Raw genomic sequence first — 24,770 nt, 5'->3', positions numbered from 1 at the left:
TGTCCATCATAACAGCATTAAGCATTGGAGGCAAAATGGAAATGCTCCACTATCCCAAAGTGATAGAAAGATTGGACAGTCTAGAAGGCTAGTTAGACAGAAGAGTGTCTTCACTCTTACAACTGCTCCCTGGTTCTGCTCATTCCCATCTCATTACATCCATTACTACATCCTCATAACAGCCACACCTACACCCTCAATCCCCTATGTCTGCTACTCTTTAAGGAGCAGTAACCCATGAGTAGTCGCTACAGTTAGTAAAGCTTGGTGACGGTTCACGGATGAGATTCCCAGATTCACATGCTAAGAAGTCAACCACGCAATGCAACCACTTGAATGCAGATTGGCGTCCACTCCCAGCCAAAGCACGGCGAATTGATTTATTTTTTCCCTCCCTTGTCCTATGTTTATGTCATCCTGAAACCAAAATGCACATGATATAGCAAAATACTATAGTGTAAAATGAAAAATGTATTATACCTTTGAGCTAAAAATGTGTTCTGCTTACGAGACAAATGAAAAGCAAAATCGGTATGTCCTGCCTCTTATCTCGAAGACTTGCCCTTCCAAGGAGAAGGGGGCCTGCAAGGATGTCTTAGGGATTTCCGAAGCACCAAGAAATTCCTTTAGAGGCAACTATTTAGGAGCGACCGTTCCCTGAGACATCGCATTAAAGGTCTCCTACGCATAGATGTTTCTGTAAAAACACTGAAGAGTGACCAGAAGGGATCGGAGATTTTGAGATCAACAAACCTCTCAAAGCAATCCTCAGAACTGTATTTTAAAGGCTTGGATGAGATCCACCAGGGCAGTTAAAGCTTTGGTTGTTAAAAACCCTAGTGCTCTGGCTTAAAACCACAGTGAAAAACCACACTCGAGATGGAAGAGACTGGGTGCCTCAGAGAATGCCATGGGAGGCCTACGGTTCTGCTCATCGCCCACCATCACAGTTAAAATGAGACCCTGCGAAACAGGTCTTCCATAAACGCTATAGGATACACAGTCCTGTGGAAAAGAGAGATGGAGCTCGCCGTCCGGCGAGGACTGTTATGACCTGGTAAATAGGCATCTAAATCATTACCCAGTGTGATGGCTGCGAAGACAGGGGCTCTGCAGGAGAGGCGCGTACTTAGACAAGGCAGGAGGGGAGGTTTTATTTCCAGAAGACAGTAATCTCTGAGTCAAAGCTGCATCAATCAGGAGGCGGTGTCAGGGTAGCGGGAGTAATTGGAAGCAGCTATCCTCCCAGGCCAGAGAGAAGTGTGGCCTGAGAGCAACAAGGAACAAGAGTGGCCAGGTATAAAGAGACAGCAGAGGGACAAGGTTTCCATCCTGTGGTTCCCGTGTAAGCAACGTTCAGCCCAGTCCTCGGAGTGGCAGCAAACAAGCGCCCGTGGCTGCTTCTGCTTTGACTTCCCACTTCTAATTCCCCAATTAATTGAAAATTCTGAGGCCATATTCCCAGGGCTCCGAGAGAAAATGCAAGGACTAATTAAGTACAACCAAGCTTCAAATACAACACAGAACTGTTTTTCAGGAGAACTGAGTCAAATTCATTAATTACATGTTCGTTCGAAGAGTTAGTGTTGTCTCAATGATTCCTGGGCCTTTCTTCTCATCTTTCGGTGGCTTGACTGTAATTTGTTTGGAGTTTCATAAAATTAGTGGTTTACGACATTTTACTCCACGATGAGCCTAAGAACACCTTTCTCATTGCTGCTTGCGTCGTGGCCTGAAATTGTGTCACCGGGATGGAAGTCTATCTGAGGTAGAGCGCTGGTCATTTGAGGCCTTCATTTTTAACTCCTCCCTCCATCAAATCCATGTGCCTGTGAGTGTGCATGGCCAAGGGCGAAGAGAAGAGATGGGGGACAGCACAGCCTGAGCACCATCTCCTCTGCTAACCGGAGCCCCTGCATAGCCACTGCAGGGGAAACCCCGTCTCTCCAGCTAACTGCAGCCCCTGCCCAGGCACCGCAGGGGAAGCCCTGTCTCTCAGCTAAGGCCCTAAGGGCTGCAGAGGAAACTGATACCTCTTTTTTAAATTAAAAAAAAATCCCCTTTCTAACTGATTCCAGGTAGATCCCTCCCTGGCTCTCTGCTCCTTGTACTGCTAAGTCCTCCCTGCCGTTAGTCCAACAGCTGTTTCTGTTTTCTGCGCAGTTGCTAAAGCTCTGTGCTACTACTTAAGGCCTTCTGCTTTCCCTCTGTGTACAGGGAAATCAAATAGTCAGGCTAGCTCCATCCAAACGTCCCGCCCATTCTTGAGAGCCATCTTGGGAAGCCCTCCAGCCTCTTCTCCCCAGCTGTGTGTTTCTTCCACCTCCCAGCCATTCCTCAAGACCCAGCAGCTTGAGGATAATAATCCTACTGTGCTCCACGTCCCAACCATTCATGGAGAACCCACTGGCTCCTCCACTGCTCTGCTATTCTTCCTGGTCAGCCTTACTTTCCAGCTTCTAATCTGCTTTGTGCCAAGTGTTGTATCTGTGTTTACATGATCACTGGCCAGGCTAAATCACACTACACATGTGTGAGCGCACCCAGTTCTCCGGCTAGCAACCAAGAAGACAATCCATCTCCAATGTTTAAAGAAAATAATGATTAAACCTGAACGGTTTCTTCCTCCTCTTGTGCCACTAGCAATAGAGCTCCCCCACAATGCCGAGCTAATAGGAAGAGGAAACTAGGATTAGGAGAGGAGCACAGGCGATGCGCCCCACATCTGCAGTGGTACATTCCTGACCCAGTCAGAGTATCCACTGGGTTCGTTGTCTTGAAATGAAAGTGGAACCATTTTGAGACGTGGATGTTTAGGCTTGGTACCCATTCTGCAAAGTTAATAACGTTATTGAGGGCTCATTAATCTCAAGCCTGAAAAAAATAAGTTTTTGTGTTCTTCCTCTCCGACGATCATTCTGACAGCTTTTTTTGCATACATAATTGGTGATGGCTCAAATTATAATAACTCTGGCAATTATCAAGCCGGCTGGAGTTTTGAAGCTTGCGCTGGGCTGGGAGGTAGCAGTGGGGCACCTCAAGACCGCATGTTCGCTTGTGATAACATTCAAGGCGCCCTCCTTCTCGGGCTTTTAAAAACACAAGTTTTTCATACAGCAGTTTAAATGACTGTGTCCTGTTTAGATAATGGAGACTCACTGAAAGATCAGTCTTAATGGAAGCTTTATGATTTAAAGTATAAATGCAGAACTTAGATGGATTAGGTTTGTGTCTCCATCAGCAGCTGCAGTGTTCTCGGAAGCCTCATACACCTGCCCCCACGGCACAAATCCCATGGTGCTCCCTCTCAGCCTGCTCTGACCTCTATTCTCCGGTCCTTCTTCCAGCACACTAAAAGGGGCAAGCCATCACGCCTGAACACAGCACGGTCTGGCTTTGTGGCACGCATTAAAGACCTTGACGTGACGAATTGTCATCTCCCTCAACCTCTAAAGTAACTTGGCTGTAAAATTGTTTTATGCCCCTAGTATTCCTAGCCCTCCTGTAAAAACACTAGCTGTAATTCAGTGTTGGCAATATGGTGTTATTCACAAAGCATTCAAAATGTACCCTCCAGCTTTCAGTGCCATCTGAACTTGCTGGTGGAGTTACAGTCTGGCGTTCCGTCGTGTGTCCTACCTGCATGAAAATTACAAGCAGTTCCCAACACCTCCTGGGTCCATATCAAATCTCCGAAGGGAGCAGTGCTTCATAGAACCCCACAAAACCTCCTCAAGGACATGCAAAAGCAAGGGTTGGATAAAGCGTTTAAAAACAATTCTGGTTTGCGGGGGACAAAATGAGAGGCAGCTCTCAAAATGAAATTGTGTTGGGATTTTTTCCAGAAGAAAGCATCTGAGAATTTGACTGAACTGTGGCTGGTCCCAAAGCCCACAGCACCATCAAGGACATGGCTTCAGCCTGGGCCTGACAGTTTTGTAAGGAAGGAGGGAAAATGATCTTTGGGTCTTTACCTTTTACAGAGTTTAAGATGGCTCATTTTCTAATGCTCTTAGCTGAAAGCAACTTTATGTCCCAGTCCAAATCCGATTTTAGAGAGATGCCTCATTATCCCTTTCTTGCTACGGTTGGGAACAACCCTATATTTGTTTTATTCAGCTATCAAATGTATTCATTTCGTGGGTGACCATTTCCCACGGGTGCACATGTGTGTGCACAGGTGTGGAGGTTCCAGGCCAACGTTGGGTGCCATTTCTCAAGAGCTATCTACCTTGTTCTGCAATGGTCTCAAAGAAGCACCCAGGCCCATCAGGCTGAGCTGGTTGGTCAGAGAGTCTCTGGGGCCCCTGTTGTGTCTACCCATCTGGAATTACAGAGGGGGCTACACAGCCAGCTCTCTCACGTGGCTTTTGAAGATGAGATCTTCTTGCTGGGCCTGGCTCCCCAGCCTTCTCGCCTCGAGGATGATTCCCAGATTAAACGTCCCCTTCAGCCTCTCACACACCAGCGCAACAGCCAGAGTTGGAGTTCATAGCCTCTTTCTCTTGGTCCCACTCTCAGTTTTTAATTTTACCTGTTTATTTTTAGTCTCCTGTGATCCCTATGTTTTTTTTACAATGTATCTTCCTTTCCTAACTTTTCAAACAAGAAGATGGTCATTTTCCTCAGCAGTTGCCTCTTGAGACTGCCTAGTCTCTATCCTACATGATTGGAAATATGCAGTCATGAACAGCTCAGGCAGCTGACCCGAGGCCGTGGGGCTGTGTCACAGGATCTCAGCAAGCCAGGTATCCCGACCACAGGGAAATGCGATCTACGCTGTACCCATGTCTCAGACTCTAGGTCTTTCTTTTAGACTCTCTACGTTTCTTCGAAGCCATATGGCGATCAAAGCATGAGAGGCTGAGCTCCCCCATTAACTCAGCCATGGACTGGCACAGAAGACCTCGGTCTAGGACGGTGGCAGGACGTGAGGGAGAGCAAAGAGCTGGCAGAAGACTCAGCAGCTTCATTACCACACATTTTCACTCCTCCCACTGCTTTTTAGGCGCTCACTGTGGATGACAGGTCTGACAAATCTACATTTAACAGATCCATTTTGTGCTGGTCATGAAGTCTTAGCCTAGATAATGACGTACACATGGATCAGCCCGGAACACATGACATCCACACTGACGGTTCCAACCCTTCCAAATTCGTACCCTCAGGGCAAGATCCTCCTCGGTTTTACCGTTTTGCAGTCAGATCATCCAGGCGCTCAGCTGATCAGTATAAAAGAAGGAGGTATGTACAACACTTCACAGTACGTGCCTTGACGTGTTCTGGACGGGGAGCAGCAAGTCAATACCAGTTTGCTTTACAGAGCACAGTTTTGTTTCCAAAACTGCAACCAAGAATGAGAGTCACAATCCAGGATGCTCTGTGCCCAGGATGCCTCTTACTTAAATACACATTTAGCCAATAACCTTAGTGTGCTTTCCTTTGGAAAACTTAGAAATGTTTGCTTGCCCTAAGTTTACTGGTAACAGTGTTGCTTCGACACCACAACTGCAGTTTCACAGATTTTTAACGGTTTTAGAGTTTCACACTGCTACAGAGAGTCCCGGAAGGGGCTGAGATGAAGGAGGGAAACACTAGGCAGAGTCCTTTCGGTGGAATTTTGTGCCTTCGCTCTCTCTGCTTAGCACACACGCTTCCTTTATGCTCTTCTCTGGATAAGAGGTGGCAAGTCAAATGCTCGACGAATGTTGGGCACAGAGGAGACACACTGCCTGGGAGAAACTTCACCTGGAGATGCTCACACGGTAGCAAGAACACACCCTGGAGCCTGAACTCCACGTCTTCCCTGTTCAACCTCTGCATCTTTCCAGAGAGAGCCACTCATCAGGGGAGCAGTGTCAGTAATGATGGTACATCATGTCTCTCAAATTTTCCCAGCTCAGTAGACGCCAACGGAAGTTTGGTTCTACCACACCGTTCCCTCCAGCTGGGTGGTCATTGAGAGTTACTGAGGAGACCAGTCAGAAAACACAAGAGCTGGCAAGAAGGAGCTTTGTCAGAAGTGAGGGGCATGAAAGGGAAGGTGGGGTTTAGCAGAAATGGGGTGGGTTTTGCTCTGGTCCATTTAGAAAAGGTTCATTCGATAGCAAGATGGACGCCTCTGAACCACTCCTTCTCTGGATGCACATAGAAGTCTCCCAGTGTCTGAACATTTGGTATCCATACAGACTCTCACACACCCACCCTCCTGGGACATCCCCGTACGCTGTTGTCATACTACGGCCTCACCAGCTGCCTTTCTTATCTGTCCCTACTTCTCCAGCTGTCTTCTGAGTTTCTATTGTCACAGTTTGAACACTAAACATCTCTGAACATCTCCAAGAACATTCACAATGAATTAATGCACAGGACTTGGCTCTAATCCAAAGCTAATTAGATCTTCACCCTATCAATCGGGTAGCACATGATTCTAACATGGGGGTTCAGAGAGGCCAATACATACATCCGGTTACCAACTGTACCATTTCTAAGCTATATGCTGTGGGAGCCACTTTACCTCCATGGGCTTATTTTATTTAAAGCTGTATAATGAAGGCAAAAGAAACAATACATCTCGAGGAGACCAAAATTAGCAAGTCAATACAAAAATGGTTAACAAGTGGGCTGAGGAAAGGGCCCAGTGAGTAAAATCTAGATCCTCTGAAAACATGTAAAACAGTCCAGCATGGTGGAGTACTCCTGAAACAGGTGGATTCTGGGAGCTGACTTGTCAGCTAGTCTCGTTAGAACAGAAAACTCTAGATTCAGGGGGAGACCTTGTCTAATAAATAAGGTGAAAACTAATAAAGATACCAGAAACTGACCTCTGACCTCTACGTGCATACACAAGTGAGCATAGCTGCACAGATATGTATAGTCACGCACAAATACAGCAGAGAGAGAGAGAGAGCAAGAGAGGAGGAGGAGGAGAGAAGTGGAGGAGGAGAAAATAGAGGAGGAGGAGGAGAAAGAGGAGGAAGAGGAGGAAGAAGAAATCCATTCAGTATCTTACTGACCAACCTAAGTATTGAAAATATACTTCCTATTATTATGTCTCTCTATACACACACATATGCACATACACACACACCACAGACACACACACATATACACACACATATGCACATACACACATATGCACACACATAGACCACAGACCCACACACATATGCACATACACACATGCCTACGCAATACTAACAGTGGTAGTCAGTTGTGTTTCCATTTTCTTGTCTGAAAAAAATTGTATTTTGATTAAATCACTTTAAAACCTCTTCTGGCCTTAAAATACCAGGAACATGAGCCCAGTACAAATCCTCTGTTGGTTTTAATTCAAGGACTGTAATATTCCTAGAGTTATTGTTCTTTACTGGTGCAGAAGAAGAAATGGACTATCCAAACAGAAATAGATGTGCAGTGTGGCCCAAAGAGTCTTAGAATGCTTCCTTTTAAAGATCCATGGAAGTGTCATTTCAGCCTCAGGTATGCCTTACTTCTATATCACTTGATTAGATGGGAAAATCTGGAATGGTGAAGAAACGCCTGTTTGTACAATAATGGACAGAATGAACGGAAATAAGGACGGTCACACCGATGTGTGAGGTGTGTCTGCTAGAGAAGCTTGAAAATCGGGTAAAAGCCCTTAAGCTAAAAATATTCCATTAATATTTTCTAAGAGTCTGATCTCTGCTGGCTATAATAGATCATAACAGAAGTCTTTACACATGTTAAGGAGTGCCTTCAGAACAGCTTGCTACCTCAGGACCAAGGGAGAATGGCACTAACCAAGGCTGATTTGGGAGAAAACAAGAAGCTATCTGAAGGGAGATCAGCTTCTCTGACTTAAGCAGTGGGCTGTTGACAGCCAGGCCTGGTGGTAACCTGGGATCCCAGTACTTAGGCCTCTGCAGCAGAAAGAGAATGAGTTTGAATCAGCCTGGGATACATAGAAAACCCTGTCACCAAACCAAGAGGATGAAGCAAGACCAAACAGTAGAGCTGAGGACGCTGTAGGTCCCAAAACAAATGTATCTTTTATTAAAACTATTCTTACTGATATCAGAGCTTTAAAACTCAAAACAAGTCTAAAGACAGCTTGTTCTATAAACCCACAAGCTACATCTGAGTACCCCAGGGTATGTTACTTATCTACAGGACTTCACCCCTAAGCAATAGACCCCGCTCTCATGTCAAAGCCCGGGTTTTAACTCCACTTAAAAAGCTTAAAAAACAAAAGCCCTAAATTGAGACAAGATGAAATGTCAGGCTCTGGCCAAGGCCTTAAAAATCTATTGAGAACCATAGAAATGGGGAAGCCTTGGAATCAAAGAATCGCTAAAACATCTAGAGAATTAAGAAATGGGGGTGTGAAATACTATTCTGTGTTTGCAGATTTACTTATATTTTCTTATCTCGGGGAAATTGTAAAAATGTGTTATATAAATACAAGTTAATTGTGTCACTTTAAAAAATAAATAAAAATGAGTGTGTTGGAGTAAGTCGCCTCCAAGAAAACCTCTACTCCCAAAACCATATGTATTTATCTATTTGCTAGTGAGATCAGACATATATATTTATGTAATTTCTAGGAAAGAGTGAAATCAGACATTTTCAACAACAGGAAAAGGTAAGTTTGAAAAACCCTGTTGTCGACAGCCCATCCAAGGCTGCCTAGACAGTCTGAGGTCTGGGACAGGTTTAACTGACCCACACTGAATACAGCAGCAGCACCACCCCAAAGCCTGCGGGGGTGTGGGGTGTGGGTGTGGGCGCTCACATGTGCACACTAGTGCACACCCAATGGGCATTGAATTCGGGGATATGTGCACAATATACATATGCTCAACCAGTGAACTACCTTCAGTCCATTTCTATAGCTTTGACTTTTGAAATCGTCGTCCACAATAAATACCCAGGAGATTGAAACGTTCGTGTTTTATTGAATGATGACTAAATGTTTGCTCTTCACAGGCCTGGCAGGTTTGAAAGGCAATGGATACACTTGTGATACGAATGAGCTCTGCAGGCTCTCTCTGACTGTAGGTAGTGAGACCAATATAGGTTTTCTTCCTTCCTTTCTCTTCCTCCTATTCCTCCTCTTTCCCCCTCCTCCTCCTCTTCCTCTGTTCAAATAAAAGCAGGCTTTAAGTTTAATGCTAACATTTCCAACATAGCACCTTTTAATTAGACTTCAGAAACGCTCTTAATTTCTCGGGACCATGAGAGCTCTGCCCTGCTGTCAGTGGGTGTCTTCGTGGGTAAAGGGACTGAGGTCAGACGTGCTTAGAGGAAGAAAGCCGAGATTATCTAAGCCAGGCTCCTAAGTCAGTGAGTATGTGAATTCTCCACGAAACAAATTCTATCTGGTTACCAGTGTGGATGATTTTCAGGATGAGAGAGCAGAGGGAGCTCTGCAAGCACACTCCTTATTTCCAATGACAGAATTAGACACAGTACACTGAAAGTCAAGTCCGTACTCTCAGCAAATATAATCAAATGAGGCTTAACTCGGGTTGTGCATATGTGTAAATGCATTTTACACACTCAGGTGATACCCAGGAGGTTCTTAGGCACTGCCAAGTAGCCCTTTCGTAGATCCACGTCTTCCTGCCCATAGGATAGCAGCAATGGTTTTTCTGATATTCTTGTAATCTACTGAACACATTTAGTCATTTGTCAAATGGACCAATGTGGCCAATGTAAACATATTGTAAAAAGCATCCCTCGCTGAGGCAGAAAATAATGAGCTATTTAGGAACTCATTATCCTTGTCTTTATCATACAGATCACCCCATGGCTCCTCGATTTCAGGTGTGGTCAATTCATGCAGTTCCAGGTACTGGCCTAGGAGCACAACTGATAATCACTGTTGCTAGATCCTGCCCATAAAACTCTCCCAGATACTCGCCAATGGCCACGGGTTCTTAGAAGCCATCTATTAGAGGTGGCAGACCGATGGGTATCAAAATGCTTAAATGAGACTGTACGGAGCCCAAACCCCATGAACTTGATCGTATTCACCCCTAAAATACATATTTACCGAGGGACCCGCACGGCTATTGCAGTGACCGGAAATAAACTCTGGAAATTTTTATGTTTACTTGATACATATGGTGGACTGTCGTAAAATATACGGTGATTGTGGTCAAGTAAAACATCACAGAGAATTAATTTCAGAGACCAGGAAGATGGGGGTTCTGAGTACGCAGCAGAAACATACCCGGTGTCCCAATTAGGGTGTGTAGTGCTGTGCTGGGACATCATGACCCAAAGCAAGTTGGGGAAGAAACTTGTAATTCACTGCCACATTATAGTCCATCAGTGAAGTAAGTTAGGTCTGTCAGCTTACTGGAGGCAGGAGCGGATGAAGGGGCCTTGGAAGAACACTGACTGCTTACTGGCCTGCTCATCGTGGCTTGCTCAGCCCACTTCTTATAGAACCCAGGACCACCAGCCCAGGGATGGAACCACCCACAGGGGCTGGTCTCCCCCCTATCAATCACCAATTAAGAAAATGCCCAATAGTCGGGTATTACAGAGTCACTCTCTCAATTGCGGTTTGCTCCATTTAGATGATTCTAGCTTAGGTCATGCTGACAGAAAGCTAGCCAGCGCTCGTAGCAAAAAGCCTTGTTGCTGAAACCTGCAAGGAGTTAGAGCCTCCTGCACCCTTAACTCCATCAGCCAGAGGGCGCTGTTCCAGGGTTTGCAGCCAGCTGGGCCAACTCTCACCGGAAAAGGAGAAATAAATCTAACACTTGCCTCTCGCTGCTCCTCCGTGAGACTCTTACAGCTCACGTGTTTACAATGGAAGTGCCACGGAAAGAAAGGGATTGGGTTGGGGGCTGGGGATTTAGCTCAGTGGTAGAGCGCTTACCTAGGAAGCGCAAGGCCCTGGGTTCGGTCCCCAGCTCCAAAAAAAAGGAACCAAAAAAAAAAAAAAAAGCCCACTGGAGAAGAGCAAATCTCGCCCACTGGAAATAGGAGGTTGGCTTGGCCTCGTTGACTATTTTTCTTCATTTTATATGAAGTGGAAATAAAACATCCTAGGCAATTATTGGCAACATCAGAGGGCATGATCCTGATAACAAAGACACCAAGTCAATAAGCATTGCGCTGAGAAGTCACTACGGTAGGTGCAGTGCCGACGGCATCTCAGACGGGGCCAGGACTTAGCCCCGTGTGCTGTCTCCTGCTGTATGGCCCGCACTAAACGCATGCTTTTCATCCTGATGCTGCCTTGTTCTTGCGTGTAAACTGAGGAGAACCCGCCCTATCCTGTAGGTTGTCATGACAACCTGGTGACCTATCACACGTGGTTAGGGACAAAGCAGCCTCCCAGCTTGCCCTTTCTTGTTTCCCTTGCCTAACCCTACACAAATTTAGAGGGTTGAAAGAAACCTCAGAAAGCCGGTAGCTTGTATCAGCCCTGAGACAGCTCTTGAGTGTTTAATTAAATCCAAGATTTTAATCTGGTCCAGTGAACGGTAGGAAACATAACATAAGCACAGCTGAATAGAGCCTAGGTGTCCATCTTCACAGCCTATCTCAGCAAAAGCCTTTCTAGGTGCTATTCCCTTCTTATCTCTTGTCTCCTCTGTACGCCCTCAATCTCGTCCCCTTTCGCCAAGTGCTGGGAGCCTGAAGGGCAGTAAGGACAGACAGCAGACCTGACATTTCCCTGTCAGCTCACACTCCCCCAACTAGCACCAACCCAGAGGTGGTAGACCTCACCTCCCTTTTCAGTTAACCTCGCTTTACTACAAAAGGAATTCTGGTAGACACAACCAATAATGCTGGCAAGGCAGTCTGTAAGGCTCAAAGCACCCACTCATCCATTTTCTCTCTATATGGAAAGAAGCACGATCAAACCATGCCCACCAGAAGTGGAATCGTGCAGTACTGAACCTTGGGGGCCAGGAAGATAGGGACAGTTTTGTTTGGCTCATTAGTAAACTGACAGACGTCTGAAAGAGCTGACACTTGGTTCTTGGGTAAAGGTTCTTTCTTGAGAAGCCACGCTTCTCTGATGAGTTTTCAGCGTCAAAAGCCTCAGGCATGAGAGACAGCTGTTACCAATAAAGAGCGGCAAGGCCGAAGGGCATTTTAAGCAAGATAATTAACTTCTATAGTTTTTCTTAAAATCCTGCTTTCTGTCTGGCACAGATGCACCACCCCCCCAAATGAATCTGCTCCAGTCACAACCTTAAGGCCGATTGTTCCAATACAATGAAAACAGCGTTCCTGAAATTCTTTGTGATGAAATAGTGCCCAAGACAGATCCCAAGACCTGAATTCCAATGTGACAATCAATGCCTGGAACCCAGCGAGTGCCAACAATAGTTTTTGTCAGCATAAAGCAATGGAGGAAAGGCAGCAATTTTAATGCGCCAAATAGCTGGCAATATTCTGTGCTATTTCACCACTGCCGCCGCCACCACTGCCGCCGCCGCCACCACCACCACCACCACCACTACCCTCCCATGGAGCGCCTGCTACTATCTACAAAACACTCATCAAGGATACTTGATGAGTATGGCATTGGCTACACTGTGGACACTCACTGGTTAACCAAGCACAAAGAAGATAAAATTCAGTGGCCCTGTTGTTAGTTTTAGTGCTCCTTGAGAACGAGTCCCACAGAGCCTATGCTGGTCTCCAACTCTGTAACCAAAGACGCTCCCTTTGCTTTTACCTCCTTAGGGCTGGTTTACAGGCGTGTGCCACTGAGGCTGGAATCATGTGATGCTGGAGGTCACGCTCGGGGCCTCGGCTACATTCTTAGCCCTCCGCTTTTTGAGAAAGAAACTTAAGTTCTCTGGGCCCTACACATTGATTTAGAGAGAATCCCTGGTAAGCAGTGTGTTATGCCAAGCCTGTCTGTGACATTTAGGAGGGCGTTCTGGTCACGGCTTAGCCAGCAACTTTGTCTAACTGTCCCCAGACCGCACAGTCCCACCCAAACTTTCCTTTCCTTCCCTGGTTCATAGTTTCCTCGCCCATGACACAAAGTTATTGCAAGAATCGGGTGAGACTTCAAAAATACATGTGACATTTGGAAGTGTTAGGTGACCAAATGGTATTGTTGCCAATAGGTTTTATTCTATGCCACAAGGATAATCACAAAAGGCCCTCGGCCTCAACAGCATCGGGTAACAGGAACTAATTCTTCGCCTTAGTAATGCTGCATAGTAAGCATTTCTACCGGAGGCCAGTAGCTCAGTCCACGAATGACATTCTCTTCAAAGGAAGCATTCCAGCCCAGAAGTTTCTGGAGTGCCAGGCCCCTTCCAAGTGTCTGTTTCTAAGACAAGTTCTCCTGTGAGACAGACAGGTGACCAACCCATCACCATGTCATGTCAGCTATACAAACAATAAAATAAAATAAAATAAAATAAAATAAAATAAAATAAAATAAAATAAAATGTGTCTGTGGGAGTGGCCAAGTCAGCCAAGCGCCCATGGTGCAGAGCATGGCAGCACATATGCTAGGCCACCAAAATAGGCCAGTGTAAGTGACTTTTGTCATTGTGTGCACACACTGCACTTGATCTTAGCCAAAAGGCCGAGAAGCGATGTGTGCACACACTGTAGGCATGAAGACTTAAGCAGCCACACAGGAGTTTAAGGAGAATTACCATAAAATCTACCCCTGCCTCTCAGTGTGTTCGGGTCTTTTATTTTAACACTGAGACAGAAATTTCTGTTCTGGCCTTTCTTGTTTTTCTTCTAAAGATTCATTTTTTACAACTTTCACGAGACAGCTGAGCCACATAAGTAGCTTTGTGAGTGCTGGGCATATTTTATAATTCTAAGTTGATAAATGCATACTGATGCACGCATGTGTATGATATGCTTTTATTAAAATTATTAATTTAAAGTTTTTCCCTTTCCTCAGGGTACTTTAGTGCACAAACCAACTCGTGGGGGCGGGGAGCACTGAAGGACTGTCTACAACCATCCAGCTGGGGAAAACCTCAAGGCTTAAAGGACAGAGCCACGTGGTATCTTTTCCTCCACGTGTACATTGAGTTTGCCGAGAAAATCATAAAGGGAATGACTGATTGAATTACAGAGTGTCGTTTAAGTTTTTGAAATTTCTCAAGATGGCCTGTGGGAACAGGAAGAATCAATACATTTGCAACTTTGGTGGGGAAGGTTTTGAAGGGTAAATAAGTCTGGGAGGGTGAAAACTTTGAAAATGGAGAGGCTATGTTGGAAGACTACACTGACAGAGGCACCCAGGAATTTCCAGGACAAACTATCTGTAAAGGAGAGGGAGAAGCAAGGACCAGGGCTGAGATAACGAACACAGTGAACAGCGAGTTTAGGGTCCTAACACAGGGATCAAATGTGTTTCCTTCCTGAATCATTGTCTGCTGAACGCTGTGGGAGGGAGAGCTCTGCGTTTCACAGATGGAATGTAGCACCCAAACCTCTGAATCTATGGCCCACAGTGCAGTGGGAGGAAGGTCAGAGGATGGGACACTAGAGTGTCCCAGTTTAGATGTGGGCAGAGGCTCACATATATCACTGTGAAGTCATAGATAAGGGGCACCTAACATCTAACACAAACCAGAAACCAATAGAGGAGAGGAGGTGGCACTGGGACAGAGTCCCTAAGGACAGAAAGGGCAAACATTCTGGAAACGTTGGGAAAACCATGTGTTTCTCAAACTTACTAGGATAACTTACTAACTTCAAAAAATGACTATTTCAGAGGCATTGGTGATGTCTCAGTGAGTAAAGCATTTGCCACACTGCCATGAAGACGTGAGGTGGGATTCCCACCATCCACATAAAAGGGGACAGATCTGGCTGCCTGACTGTGGTCCTCTGCCTAGGAAGCAGAGACAAGGAATCCTAGGGGTGAAATGGGTAGATAGAGAAGCTCAATCAGCAAGAGACCCTGCCTCAGGAAATAAAGTGGAGCCTAACTGAAGAAGACACACACACACACACTGCACACACAGACACACTCACTCACACACACTGCACACACAGACACACTCACACACACACTGCACACACAGACACACTCACACAGACACACTCACTCACACATACACACTCACACATACTCACACACACTCACACACACTCACTCACACACACAGACACATACACTCACACACACACTGCACTCACAGAGAGACACACACAGACACACTCACATACTCACACACACACTCACATACAGAGACACACACTCACTCACACACACAGACACACACACTCACACACACAGACACATACACTCACACACAGAGACCCACACAGACACAGACACAGTCACACACAGAGTGACACACAGACATACACACACACACACACACACACACACACACACACACACACACACATACTTCAGTGGGACTATGGTTAGAAAGCCAGGGGAGAGATCTAAAAAGAAATCTGAGACTATTCAGTGACAGACAGGGACATGAATAACACAAACAAGTTTAGCTTTGCCCTGTATCCATGGGGTAGCAACAGACTATGCAAAACAGATTCACATGCAGGGTCTCAGGAAATGGTAATTACAGGAGACTTTAAATAGCCTGTTTGCTAAAATCTGGCAGATTCATGATGTAAAAGGCTCCCATTTGAGATGTTAGGAGAAAGAACGGAGACTTGTTCGTTGAACTCAGTTCTGATGTGCAAAGCAAAAATAACAGACGAAGCAAAAATGGTCAGAACATTGGGGGAAATCCAAATGTTATCTGAGGTCCTGATTCAGTCAGGAACTCATGTTCTAAAAATAATCAGGCATATACTGGGAAATAATTTCCAAACTTTTCAAGCACAGGGACTTCTTTTTAACACCAGACCAATTGTTTTAAAGACTTTTGCCTGGTTGTCACTTCAGCGAGTCTTTTTTAAATACATAAGAGCTACAGAGAGACAGGAGGACTGAACAGATATGTGTATGACAGAACTCTTAGGATGGGCTTGCAACTTTGATCCAGAGAAGCAACTGGAAAGGTAGAAAAATGTAACCAACTGTATCGTTTACTCGAAACAGTATTATGTATATTTAAAATCCACTTTTAACACTGTATTCTGAGAATAACCTGGACAACGTTATTTTGTAACAACCTAATATGACTAATACATTCACTTCTGAATGTGCTCCTGCAGTGATGTTCACCATTAGCCAGTTAGTCCTGCCAGCAAGGATGGCACAGGTGGGCTGTGTGTGTGTGTGTGTGTGTGTGTGTGTGTGTGTGTGTGTGTGTGTGTGTGTGTGTGTGTGTGTTGGGCTTTTGTCTTGGTTTTTTGTTTGTTTGTTAATTAATTTTTGCAGTGAAGAAATGCATTACATCAGTGAGACAAGATAAAACCTGTTGGACCTGCAGAAGAACTGTCCCTTCTTACGTTTATTTAATTAGTTATTTTGTGGATGATGCATGCATGTGTGTGGAGTTGGGGGGCAGCTTACAGGAGCCCCTGTTTTTCTTTCCTTATGGGGGTCTCATAGTTTGAACTCAGGTCATCAGGATTGACAGCAGGCAAATTTATCCTAAATAACTTATAGAAACAGGAATTACAAGACGCTGACACTTATTTGAGCTGTTTCCTTTCTATAGAAGCTTGCTTACCCATTTGTTAACATACATTGATCCAGTAATCTGAAGAGGCAATTCCTGAGCCAGGGAAACAAGGCCAAGACTCTGAGACCAAATCATCACTTCCAAAACCGTTTCAGCCTCCTGGCAGGAGAATGTCCACGCGAGCCTGCACGGGACGGGACATGCTATCCGGCCACCTCCGCTGCTTCCAACCTACCAGCATGAGGATGGATCTGTGACTGTTCTTGATGCGTGTGCTCGGGGTGAACACAAAGACCAAGGCAGGTCCACCCCATCATCACTGCTCACTGCTTCCCGACCGACCAATCGGGTACCTGTGACCGGCGGCTGCCTGATGCTCTCACCTTCAAGCTTGCTTCTGCTGCCTCTGCCATGATGGATGTACTGCCCCTTAACTCATGATAAACCCTTACTTCACACACACACACACACACACACACACACACACACACACACACACAAAGAAAAATACATGAGCTTTCCCCTTATCATCTATAACAATGCCATTGACCAGCTACTCCCTCGGTAATGAATGACCCTTGTCAGTGTTTATTGGTGCCTGGCTTAGAGAAGACAGGGAGTCCTAATCATGCAAAGGAGCCTTCTCTTCAGTGTGCAAAGAGTGCACTGAATCGTTCTAATGCTGCATAGGAAGGACCTGCCATCATGGATCCTCGAATTACACCTTGTCATATTTAATGTAGAAAACTCCACATACACCGTTTGGCTCACACTGAGTTTCTCATCTCGCCGTTTAGTAAAACCAAACATTAACTTGGTAAGACTCCTCCACAGCTCTGTGCCTCTTTGAACCTCACCTCTAATTCTCTCTGTGCCGATTTGCGTTCATACAACTCCACCTTTCAGCCACCATGCATTTATCGCATCAACATTCTGAGGTGTTGACAATTTGTAAAGTTGTAGCACATTTCCAGATGAGTCAGTGCAGCCATCGTGTGAAGTCTCCAGTCTTCCACTTGCACCAGGAAAGGCTTATCATGCTGTCCACATCAAACGGGAGACGGAGCAAGCAGAACAGACACCGGATGTACGAGATGCCTTTCTTCTCAGACTCCTTTCCCTCAAATCTGATATAATCATTATATTATTTCTTCTATACTAAAACAAATTATTTTGGGGGCTGGAGAAATGGCTCAACAGTTAAGAGCTTGTATGGCCTTGCAGATGACCCAAGTTTGGGTCCTAGTATCTATGTTGGTTGGATCACAACATCCTGTAACTCCAGCTCCAAAAGGATTTGATGCCTCTTCTGGCCTCTGTGAATAGTGCACACACACACACACACACACACACACACACACACACAGAGGCATGCACACACGCACACACACACAGCACATTATCAATAAAAAAGTCAGTGGAAAAGAAAGCAACCTCCAATAAAATAAAATAAAATAAAATAAAATAAAGGAAAACAGAATGGCCATACACAAAGCACAGGAGGAATGCATGAGACGGGTGAGGTCTTATGCTTGAGTGACTACTGACTCTGAGAGACAGCCCATAAGACCTGACCTACACTTAAAAGAAGTGGTCTCAGATAAGTGGAGGGCATGCTGCACAGATGGTGGGTGTGTGGAGTAAAACAGAGAGAAGCAAATAATTAAAATAAAAATCAAACATGTCCAGAAATTACATTTGATAAAAAAGTCACTTCCTAAGCATCAAGGAGAATAGAGTCTTCAAATACTTTAAAGATTTTCTCCTCTTTTTTACACTTCTCACCAATTTGACACTGGATGCCTTCTGGCTTCTGCACATGCATACAGACACATGTGCCCTTCTGAACATACATGCAGACACATGTGCCTTTCTGCACATACATGCAGATACATGTGTCCTTCTGCACATATATTCAGATGCATGTGTCCTTCTGCACAAGCATTTAGACTTCTGTGCCATTCTGCACATGCACACAGACACATGTGTCCTTCTGCACATGCACACAGACACACATGCCCTTCTGAGCATCCACACAGACACACGTGCCCTCACTCATACATACCCTCACCATATGTTCACATGCACACATAAGTAAATAAATAACATCCTTTTAAACTAATCTTCTCAAGGTTGTTAGTTGGATTCCAGAAGAGCCAACCAAGGCCATATCTGGCCTCTTTGCTACTGGATTCCCGAGTATCCAAACTCAACAGCAGTGAGGCAGATGCTGTAGGAGGTAGTGACACTACCTTTACCTTCCAAGGCCATGAATGCCACATCCATCTTGAAACTATGTATACCTTAAAAATCAACTGACGACGGATCTTGGCCACAAAATTCATATACTTTCACGGTTAAGTATTTTTTTTCTTGCCAGCTTAAACCCTAGGAGCAGTGTTACTTGTGACCAATGTAAATTCTAGGGAATGTTCACATTTCTAGTAAGTTTGCTATACATATCTACTGAAAAACTTTGGAGCTGTGAAAAGTAGAATTGTCAAAGAACAAAGAAATGGAGAACTAGACATGATAGCTTTAAAACAAACAAACGAAAATACTCAACTTTGTGTCATATTCCCCTAAATATTTTAAATATGCCTATATTGGAAAATATTAAAGAAAGTTTTAGAGATAAACCGCTTCCCCATTGCCCGCTATAAGGACTTGTATGACACCCATGTTAATAATTCTTACTTTTGTCCACAATGCCCTTAAAGCTGATGCCATCTGGATTTCAGTCTAGTGTCCAGCATCCTGAATACTCAATAAATGTAGCAAAACTGTAGTAGGTAGCACAATGGACACACACACACACACACACACAATTATTTTCTTTGGAGAGATCGGAAGCAACCAACATTTTTTTCTTCTTTAAAAATCAAATGCGTGTTAAAAATTCTAAAATGCTAATCTGTACAATGACAGAAAGTTATCACCGAGGGATGCATCCGTAAAGAGAATACGTTGTGAGTATTACATTGTATGGGCTGTCCAGAGCCGGCAATCAGTAGACAGACACATCAGCATTCATGGAGGCCTGGGGGTCATAGGGACAACGAGTGAATACTAGTGAGTTTTACTGCTGGGGTGATGAAAATGTTCTAAAATTAGATTATGGTGATAGCTTCCCAACTGTGCAGACATAGGGCAAAGCACTGAGCTGTGCAGTTTAAATGGGGGAATTTTATGAAACATAAATTAAATCTCAATAAAATGGTTCGAAATATTGTTCACGTTATCCGTAAGCAGTATTTTGTTACAAGCTGTTTCTGTTTTCATTTGAACCCATGAACAAAATGTCAGACTGTGCCTCAGGATCTCTCCCCTGAAAACTAACTTAGTTTTTCTCATAACATCTCAGCTGCATGCGGTAGACACAGGGCTCGGATGAGCTGTGAGACCTTCACAAGATGTTTGTCTATCTTCCATCCCCACCCCCACTGCCCCTTCCTGTTCCTCTCACACTCTGCTGACCCTCCCTTCCCCAGCTACCACAGGATACATTCCTTAGGGTTTTCTTTTTCAGAGGCAAGACAGATTGGTCTTTAGAAGAGCAGATATGTTTTTAAGTCTCTATACGTGTGTGTGCACACCAGTACATGCACATTATTCAGTATCCTTAGAGGCCAGAAGCATCGGATCCCTCTAGATCTGCAGTTTTAGCAGTTGTGACCTACTCAACGTGGACCATGGAGGCTAAACTCAAGTCCTCCCTAGAAACAGTGAGCACTCAACCACCAGCCCTCTCTCCAGCCCCAGATGTAGTCTGTCTGTTGCTGTGTGTGTTTTTTGAAACATAGTAACCTAGACTGGCCTCAAACTCTCTACATAGCTGAATGCAGACTGGAACTCCTAATCCTCGTGGCCCCACCTCCTAAGGACTGTGTCCCTCCTCATCTCTTAGCTTATAAAACCTGGAATGGAATCCCTTTTGCGCTCTCTCTCTCTCTCTCTCTCTCTCTCTCTCTCTCTCTCTCTCTCTCTCTCTCTCAACTTCACTATAGGAAAACCCATTGATACATCTGAGAGTGTGGAAAGTTCTATACGACAACCTCGAGGAGACCGAGGCTCTTACTTATTTCCCTGTAGTGCACACGCACCATCTCTATGATTGCAGTATTGATTGACAGCTTACGAGTGCCCAGCCACCTTGGAGACAAATCTCTGCACAGATCCTGACCTATTTTCTGCATTGAGTTGATTGACGTGGGAAGACTCAACCTCGCTGCCCAACAAAACAGAAAGAAGAAAGTGAGCTGAGCAGACCCCCACCATGTGCCTCTGCTCCCTGACTGTGAGGGCCATGTCCTCAGCTGCCTCCCTCTCCTGCCATCAAGTTATCTCCCCTACCCCACCCCCAGGGCAGATTGCACTCTGGAACTGTGGTCCAGAACAAGCCTCTCTCTTTCCTTACATTGCTTGGGTCAGGGTCGTTTGTCACAGTAAGAAGACAAGTAACCGTTCTCCTAATACATCCTTATCTTTCAGTGAGAAGTCTCCAGCCCTATTTCTGTGAAATAGAAATGGAGGCATAGAGTTGTCATTTAGAGCACGAAACATCAGTTCGGATTTCTAAAAGTTAACTCTCTCTATTCAACGGTCAGTCACTCTCTGTTAGAAAATGCAGAAGGATGTGGAGACCACCGATGCGGTGACAGAGGATGGCTGTCACAATGCATCAGGGCTGGTTCCACCATGGAGCATAAGGGTGTGGGGCCATCAAAGTAGTGTGGTCACCAGAAGCACAACGGTCCAGTTCCAGAGCAGGCCAGGAGGCCAGGAGGGAGAGAGAAAGCAAATCATAACTCGAGCTGATTTCAAACTTCCACTCCTCCATCACAGACTTCCTTGTGATCGTTGGTTCCGACATCACATCGAGCCCTGCCATGCCCAGGTGAAGGACTGTGCTTAAAGGGGGGTGGGGGGTAACACAATATCGCCATATGAAAAACGCTCTTAGAATCAGCAAGTGGATCGACCGCAAACTCACTTAAGCTTGTTGAACGTCAGAAGATAGTAACAGCCTAAATTCTAGGGTCGTTCGACCGTCACTACCAAAGATTAAAGACTGACCTATGGAGAGACAGAGACAGACAAAGGTATGAGTATTATTTGATGACTGAGAGATGGGTGGTGGATACGGAGGTAGTACTTAGATGACAGGCAGGTAAGTAGGTAGGTAATAGGCACATACATAGATGATAGACAGAAAGGTATAGGCGACAGATAATTGGAGTTATCAGTGAGAAAGGAAGAGGGGAACAGAGGGGTGGACAGAGATGAGGAAGGAGACACGAGTCAGTGAGAGTTAGAGCTGGCAACGGCTTGCATTAAGAATTCTGTTTAGGCGACATGGCTGCCCTGAACAAGGATAATATAAGTACACGTGCTAAGACAAAAGGAGGACTCCCCAGTTCCCTCCTAAGATAAGGAAGTTCAGGCAAATAAGAAACACTGAGTGGGAGAAATAGTCTTCCTCGGGGATGAGGCCCCTCAATTGATTATCTAATACCAAATGGCATATATATATATATATACACAAATATCATATATATGTGTGTGTGTGTGTGTGTGATGTGTATCATATATTATTTGGGACTGATCACTTAGTGTGTATACACACACACACGCACACGCACACACGCGCGCGCGCACACACACACACACACACACACACACACACAATGGACTGAGCAGGCTGTATATATTTATGTAGATACAAGGCCATGAATAAAGCAGCAACAAAGAGGCTCATGGGAGGAGCTGAAGAAAGGAAATGGAAGGGGAAATTATGCAATTATATTTTAGCTACAAATAATAAAAATGGAAAGGGGGTTATGTCTGTTTAGGGCAGAAATTAGTTTTGACCTAAAAGACATGAAGTAGGGTGGAGAGGCGCACGTTAAAATATGGCCACTAGGCCTAAGGAAAAATCACCCTCTCCTTTAGGATAAGTCTTCACACGTCCTAAGAAAATGGAGCTGGTCGCAGGGAGAGAAGATGCAGGGAACAAGGGGATGGGGGAGGGGGGTTTTAAGAACGCTCTGTTGCTCAAATAGCCCTCCCAACTCTGCCCTATCTAAGAAAACAGAGCTAAGAGTTTGCTTTGACTTGACAGGGAGGTCAAGGGTTTCTAGATTACGACTCTGCGAACCATCCTAGAGCTGAGCCGTCCTGATGGGGGTCGCAGGGGTTGAGGCACAATAATATCCAGCCCATTAACAGAGAAGACACCAGAAGTGCAAAATGTGAGGTGCGTACGGCGGAAAACTGCCCAGCCTTTCACAAGGACACAACAGCGAGCGTAAAACTAGGCAGCCGAGCTCGCACCCTGATCTCAAACAATGCGGGGTGCATTTTCTGAAACGTGGTCTTGAATTGGGAAGGCAGCTACATAATGACGCTTTTAAATTCTGTTCACTGATAAAGTGGTTTAAAACATACAGGGTTCTACACGATAGATTCATGGAGGCTGAAGAAGAAACAAGAGGAGAAAATCTAAGAGCGGAGGAACATGAACTGCGTGAGGTCAGCATGAGGTTCTTATCCGCAAGCGCAGAGGGCCGTGAACAGCGCAAGTATTCATGGGAAGCATGCAGATGACGGGACGAGATGTCCTCTGACTCTAGAAAGCTGAGTGCTCTGACTGATGTGTGACAAGAAGCAACTTAAGGGAGAGGTGAGTTTGTTTGGGCTTATAAGGGATATCACAGTGGACAAGGCATGGTGCCTGGAACGCCAATCAGCTGATCACATTGAAACCACAGTAGGAAGCAGACAGGAAGTAGGGCTTGGGATACCCAACTTCAGTGTGTGTCCCAGTAACGCATTTCCTCCAGCAAGCCTAAACCTTCCTCCACCTTCCTCAGCAGTGCTGCTAGTGGAAGAACAAGGGTTCGAACACATGAGCCTGTGGGGAACATTTGCATTCAAACCTACCTCTCCGTGCTTTACTTGAAACATGAAAGTTTAGCCTGGCCCTTGAGAATTTTTTGTAATGCCTAAAGAGTTTATAGTTATGAAGACATTTAAAGCCCAGCATGCTGAGGCAGGACTGTGAGCTCTCAGATACTTTGTAATAGGGAGTTTGAATCCAGCCTGGACCACGTAATGAGGCCCTGTCTGAGTAAAAGTGTAAGGGCTGGCTATATGACTCAGTAAGGACAGTGCTAGTCGTACAAGATTGACGTCTAAGCTTAATGCCTGGGACTCAAGTAAAGAAGGAAGGGGATATTAAGCTCCACCAAGTTGACCTCTCCCTTCCACACATGCACCGTAGCATGCGCACACCCATACACATACATATTACACACACGTGCCCACACATGCACGCACATGCGCATGAACATGCACATACCAAGTGCTGCTGTTCCTCTTAGCAGACGGCCATCCTCCACAGCCTAGCCTTCTAATGTTAGTCCCGGGACCAAGAGGAAACAGGACTTTGACCTGGAAAACCCAAGATAAGACTGAACACAGCACAGGGCTGTGAGGGGATCTCCTCCAGCCTATAGCACCCTTTCTGGTCCTGATGTCTGAGCTTGGGGAATGGGAATGGACTGTCCAAATAAGCTACCAAACAAGGAAAAGCAGGTTGGAGGTGAGGAAAGAGAAAGTCTCATACACAGAGCCCAGAAAGTACTGACCAGGGAGACACCGAACCGGTGGCAGCTGTGTGGTCCAACAGAGGACAGAACATGACAGTGCTTATGACCTCCATTCGGACCCCGTAGAACCTGCCACTGGATTTTATTTTCAGTGTTTGGGTCAGTCACTGATCTGCTCCAGGCCTGATTTAGTGGTATAATCAGTGTAAATGTGCAAACTGATATATTGTTCACGGAAACAACTGAACACTAAATATTTTTAAAAGTTATTTAGAAATACATGAGAAATGCTACATTTCTGATTCAAAGCACCTCCCCCCCCCCCTTCTGTCATTTTCCATTCTGTCTCTCAAGGGCCTCCACCATCACCAATGGCCAGGATGCGAAGAATCTATATGACAGATTAGAACCACCTAGCCTCCATGAGTCCCTGGCTCCCAAGATCCCTGTGAGCTTGAGCCAACCTTGCAGTGTTAGGGGGAGAAGAGAGCTGGCCATACCCCTTCCGCCACTCTAGGCTCACTCAGGCCTCATGGAGTTAGTGCCGGGGGAGAACTACAGGAAAAGATGGTGTGAAAGATGTCCCCACCAGGTCTTCTTCTGACTC

General features: G+C 45.3%; 1 protein-coding gene across 5 annotated transcripts in view; it reads right to left on the bottom strand.

Moving 5' to 3' along the window:
• The window catches only part of Slc44a5 (solute carrier family 44, member 5), a 295,495-nt gene that overhangs the window by 183,206 nt on the left and 87,519 nt on the right, over positions 1-24,770 (bottom strand). The window lies entirely within an intron of this gene.

Source organism: Rattus norvegicus, chromosome 2, assembly GCF_036323735.1.
Source record: "Rattus norvegicus strain BN/NHsdMcwi chromosome 2, GRCr8, whole genome shotgun sequence".
Taxonomy (NCBI): Eukaryota; Metazoa; Chordata; class Mammalia; order Rodentia; family Muridae; genus Rattus; species Rattus norvegicus.
The sequence above is the reverse complement of the archived record's forward strand: the minus strand, read 5'-3'. Positions and strand labels throughout refer to the sequence as shown.